Source organism: Odontesthes bonariensis, chromosome 10 (genome assembly GCF_027942865.1).
Source record: "Odontesthes bonariensis isolate fOdoBon6 chromosome 10, fOdoBon6.hap1, whole genome shotgun sequence".
NCBI lineage: Eukaryota > Metazoa > Chordata > Actinopteri > Atheriniformes > Atherinopsidae > Odontesthes > Odontesthes bonariensis.
This window is the reverse complement of record NC_134515.1, coordinates 28,792,485-28,798,811: the sequence shown is the minus strand read 5'-3', so window position 1 is coordinate 28,798,811 and position 6,327 is coordinate 28,792,485.

Here is a 6,327-nt window from a genome sequence, read left to right as displayed (position 1 = left end):
TTTCTTTCTACCATCCCCACTGTGCATGCTCAGGATAGGGAATTGAATCGAAGAGAATAATTTACTTTAATTGTATTCAATTTCATTGGATTATGACTGCATTACAATGAACTGGATATTAATTGGAGGGTAATTTTGAAGTGCCTTGAGATAACATTTGTTGTGATTTGGCACTACGTAAATAAAACTGAACTGAATAAAACTGCATTGAATTGATGATATTTCTGTCAGGGTGGTGTGAATTGAGGGTGAAGGGAGGACATGGATGCGGACTTTTCAGAAAAGGTTGATTTATTAACAAAAAACAAAGTGCAAACAAAAGGCGCGGCAAAGCCGGATTAAAAAAAACGTAACTATGAAGAACAAACAAAAACTCTTGGCATAGCAATAAATAAATACTTATCTTGGGAAGGGACGAGGAACATGGAACAAACAAGGTTTCTTGGCATGGAGCGCAAACAAGGTAGGCATGAATGGCAACAAAGATCCAGCAAACTAAGAGGGGAGACTGGAAACTAAATAGGGAGTGAGAGTGATTGGAGAGTGAGTGCAGCTGAGGGAAAAAACACAGGTGAAGTGAGTGAAACTAATGAACTGAGTGCAGGGAAACTAAAACATGACTAAAAACTAAACATGGACTGAACACAAAAACATAACCTAAAACATGAAACTAAAAATGAGTCCATGGGCGTGACAGAGCGCCCCCCTCAAGGGGTGGATCCCAGACAACCCTTAAAAGTCTGAGGGTGGGAGGGAGGGGCTCGAAGTCGGTCAGGCGGGGGACCAGAAACAGGCATGCGGCTGTGGTACCGGCTTCGGGCAGTAGGAGGCGGTGGTCTGGCAGACGCCCACACCTCTGACAGCGTGGCAGGAACAGGCGGTGGTCTGGTGGACGCCCAGACCCCCGACGACGTGGCAGCAGGAGGAGCCGGGGACCGTCCGACGGTCGGCGGGGGCCCCCTTTAATGGATGGATCCCAGACATCCCCAAAGTCTGGGGGTGGGAGGGAGGGGCTCGAAGAGGTGAGTCCATGGGCCGGGGCCCCATGGACTCTGAGGCTTTGTCAGGCCCTGTGGGTTCTTGGTCGGGTTCGAGGTCAGGTTCTGGGAGGGGTTCTTGGTCGGGTTCTGGGACAGGCTCGTGGTCAGGCCCTGTGGCCTCTGGGTCAGGCCCTGTGGCCTCTGGGTCAGGCCCTGTGGCCTCTGGGTCAGGCCCTGTGGCCTCTGGGTCAGGCCCTGTGGCCAGCTCTTGGACGGCTGGGGCTCTGGTCACTGTGGCTGCTGGGTCGCTGGACGCTGTGGACTGAGCTGTTGAAGAGGTGAGGGGGGATAGTACAGTGCAGCTACCTGTTCCGGCTCCATGCCAAAGATGTCGAGCGTTGCAGTGCGCTGCATAATCCTCGCCTTCCCCCAGATGCGAGACAGGTCCACAGGCCAGGTCTGGAGAATTTTCTTTTCCAAAAAGAAATCAATAATATTATTGGCCACGTCCAATTTTTCCCAGGAGGTGCTGTCTTGCTCCAAGCAGGAACAGAGGTCCTCAGCCAGCCGCAAAGCAGCTTCAAAATCCGCCGCGTCCATTTTCGGACCGGATCTTTCTGTCAGGGTGGTGTGAATGGAGGGTGAAGGGAGGACATGGATGCGGACTTTTCAGAAAATAAAGGTTGATTTATTAACAAAAAACAAAGTGCAAACAAAAGGCGCGGCAAAGCCGGAGTCAAAAAACTTAACTATGAAGAACAAACAAAAACTCTTGGCATAGCAATAAATACTTATCTTGGGAAGGGACGAGGAACATGGAACAAACAAGGTTTCTTGGCATGGAGAGCAAACAAGGTAGGCATGAATGGCAACAAAGATGGGAGACTGGAAACTAAATAGGGAGTGAGAGTGATTGCAGAGTGAGTGCAGCTGAGGGAAAAAACACAGGTGAAGTGAGTGAAACTAATGAACTGAGTGCAGGGAAACTAAAACATGACTAAAAACTAAACATGGACTGAACACAAAAACATAACCTAAAACATGAAACTAAAAACGAGTCCATGGGCGTGACAATTTCTTAACAGTTTCCTCACAAGAAATATTTCTTAACAATATGCTGCAAAATAAATTTGCAGCATTTTACCCATTTTTGATGACTGATGCAGTACTAGATTACCTGTTGTTGATTTGCCGATACAAACTTGACATTGACTCTAAAACAGCCAAATCTACTGTTAGTTATGATCAGACCTAGAAAATACTCTGACACAAAGTAACCACTTGCCTTTTGCAGGTTTTCTCTACATGCATACACAGTTGTCTGTATTTTGTTGCTATATTGACCCAAACTGGGTCATTTTTGACCCAGTGAAATGTGTGACCACACCAAGTTCTGTGGGGTCACAGTTAAACATAGCTTCACTTTAATGGGTCAGAACCACTGCTGTAATAGAGATGCAGAAGCTTCTCACTGATTCATCCTCTTTATCTTTAAAAATGTATTACAGTTGATGGGCACAAATCAGTATATGCAAATCAACAAGTAACCAAAGCTGTCAAACAAATACAGAAGAACATAAAGTGCAACATCTCCCTCTGAAATGTGAATGAGAATTAATGTAAATGTGCTCAAATTTTAAAATGTATTTTCTTTTAAACTAAATATCCCAACTTTCCCGTCACTTGTAAAACTGAATTTATCAGTAATCCATGCTTTTATAACCTCCAGGTTGGATTATTGTAACTCTCTTACAACAGGAATTAGTCAGGTCAACCTGTCATGCCTTCAATTAGTGCAAAATGCGGCAGCATGATTTTTAACACGTACAAAGAAAGAGCACATCACTCCGATTTTAGCCTCCTTGCACTGGCTTCCTATTTATTTCAGGATCAGTTCTAAAGTTCTTTCATTTGTTTTTAAGTCCCTTTATGGCCTTGCTCCAGCCTATTTATCTAACCTGCTGCACCCCTACACCCCATCTCGTTCCCTCAGGCCAGCTGACCAGATGCTGCTCGTGATTCCCAAATCACAAAGGAAAATGAGAGGTGATCGAGCTTTTTGTCTTGGCCCCAAAGTTGTGGAACGAGCTTCCTTTGCACATAAGAGGAGCTCCTTCAGTTGATGTTTTTAAATCTCATTTGAAAACACACTTTTATTCTTTGGTCTTTAAACCAGTGTGAGACTGACATTGATTTGACAGTTTATTCCGTTTTTATTGCATATGTTCTGTCTGTTTTCAGATCATTTTAATTTCTGTTTTTAGTGTTTTTATGGTTTTTATCTGTGGGGTCTTATGTGCAGCACTTTGGTCAGCCAGGTTTGTTTGTTTTTAAAGTGCTATATAAATAAATATGGTATATATGGTATCTTTACCAGCAGTCCCCCAGCAGTCTAGAAAATATCTTTGGGTTTCTGAAGACTGGTTGGCTAAAATACATTAAAATACAATACATTTATACAACCCCAGATAGCTGAACCTCTCCCCATCTTTCCTTCTGAGAGACTCTCCCTCTCTAAAGGGCTCTTTTTTCACACCCAATCGTGTTGCTGACCTGTTGCCAAATACCTAAGAAGTTGCAACTTGTTCATCCAGCGGTTTCTTTTGAGTACCACTTACAGTACTGTTCCAGCCTTTTGTCGCCACCTTCCCAAAAATTTAGAAAAATCTCGCTGCCATTAAAATCAAGAAAGGCTAATATTTTTTCAGTAAATTGTAAAATCCCATCTTTTTTGGATTTGAGGTTGTTGTACTAAGAATTTCCATTTTGTGATTTTTCATGATAAAAGATCACTAAATGAAAGGAAATCAAATGAAAATTAATTGACTATGAATGTAGCTGTTTGTGGCAGCCCTGCAAAAACTACAGTAACGACCCTGGTCCATACCCCGCCCCCCCACCCCATGTACTGCGTATATATATTATATATATCTGTTTTCAAAGAGATCATATTTAACTTGTTGGGTTTTTCATCTTTCTCTCAACCTGGTCTGCAGCGTTTTATGCATGCAAAAGGTCTTCAAATGTACTTGTCCACATAAGAGAGATATTCTCTTCCACCAAAGGCAATGTTTCTGAAATAGATGAAACATCTACAAGCAACACCAGCATACTGCAACTGATATTGACGCAATACCTTCAGCAGTGGTCACAGTATACCAGTATAGACGATTGTAGTCCAAAGATCTCTTCCATTCAATAATGACATCATTAAGTAAATACATTTGCATAATGGCTGCTTGGTAGCTTAATGGACACACAAGAAAGAATAGCCAGCAGTTATTTTTGACCAATCAGCCGACCAATCAGAACCTGTGGGCTTTCACAAGGAGGCATTAAAGAGATAAGAACCTAAACAAAGTGTTTCAGACAGACAGTAACTACAGGAGTTGCAATAATGTACAGCTTAAAAAAAGAGAAGTTTTTTTATATATTAAAGCATTTAAACCTATCAGGTATTGATGATAATCTGCATATCAAAGGAATGAAATATCAATATTTTGTCTATGATACAAATATAATAATATTTGTATTTGATCTCAGTTCACAGAATAAAAATATTAATGACTTCAGGTAGTTTTTTGTTAAAATTTTAAAGTTTCTATAATGATAGTTTATTCTAATTGCCAAAAAGAGACAGAATACCTTAAAGACAACATATATTAGTTTTCTATCAAAATTGTGACAATATCATCATTGGGAGCGATTTAGCCATGATAATCAAGCAGTGAAAATCAGATATAATGACAACCATTAAACCTATTGTTGTACATACCCAAAATAAAATGACTGTCCAGCTAATGAGGATGCTTTGGGCTCTTTAAAACACAACCTATATGTTCAATAAAGTAACCATCTACTATGACTAAAATAAAAGCAACATTATCATGCTTAGTGTTTAAGAGAAATCTTGTAGTTGCAGCTGAGAATTTTCAGAAGAGGTTCACTCACATCATTGTTTACTAACTCATTGTTATGAGGCTGTTCGTTCACTCGTTTTTCATGTTTTCCTGTTCAGTGCTGCAGGGTTGAAGCCCATTCCAGATGTCACAGGGCAAGAGGCGGGTAACACCCTGGACAGGTCACCAGTCCATCCCAGGGTCAACATAGAGACAAGTGAGGCAAACAACCATGCACTCCCACATCCCCTTACAGTCAATGTAGAATCATCAGTTAACCTAACATACATATTTTTTGGCTGTGAATGTAAGTATGAAAAAAAAAAACTTGCAATCACAGGGAGAAAATGCAAACTCTACACATAGAGGCGATGGCAGAGGCAGTAGTCCTATTATAGAGGCTGTTTTTTTCTTAAACCAATGTCTTACAGTCTTAAGTACAGTGCAAGTACCTAAAGATTCCTAAAAAACTTCAGGAAATCCATTTCTACCACTTTTTGTGAAGTAGTCAGTGTGGGAGAATAGTCATTAGCTACTTTTATGCATTTAAAACAAGTTTTTAGTGAAACCAAACCGAACATTTGCGTCTATGATCAACCCTTTTTGTTTAAGAACAGGTACTGAGATGTTGTCTCCCCTGGGGGATGGATGAAGACACTGAAGCTCATCCTTTATGCAGGCCAGTCCTGAGAGAAGACACACTATGGTACCAAATGACGAAATGAAATGAAATAACATGGAAAGGCCTTGGCCATTCAGTCACCACACATTGACAGAACACAGACACACATACACACATGTTTTAGCTCGGTCTTTCTGATGTTGTGAGCTGTTCTCCACCCAGTCGAGGTGGGGCTTTTTTGGCCCAGTGCAGCGTCGACTGAGTCAGGATGAAGAGATGAGGATGGGGCATCCCACTCACCCTCTGCACGGCCTGAGACACTGCTGCTCTGCTGTCATGGCAACAGCAGCAGTCACTACCGCCAGCATGGGCCCATAATGCACAGGCCAGGAGGAGTCTCACACACACACACACACACACACACACACACACACACACACACACACACACACACACACACACACACACACACAATGAAAGCACAATATATGTCAGGAAACTGCGCAAATTAGACAAATACTGATCCGAAATGTGCTGGTTCTTCCTCAAACAACTGCCTACATAAAAAAAAAAGACAAAACTCTTTAAACCTAGTTCTAACATGCACATCTAAGTGACAGAAATTATTACACTGCTCTTTGTTTCTTTCTCCCTTTACACTGAGACAGATGTCACACTGTTGAGATTAGTACCTTGGTGTACTCAGGTCAATGTAAGCATGAAATCTTTTGTCAAAATTTGCTTTCATGCAGAAGAGTTCCACCAATCTTTTGCTCAAAAGTGGAGCACACACATACAAAAAAGGGTTGTATCATCATCATAAGGT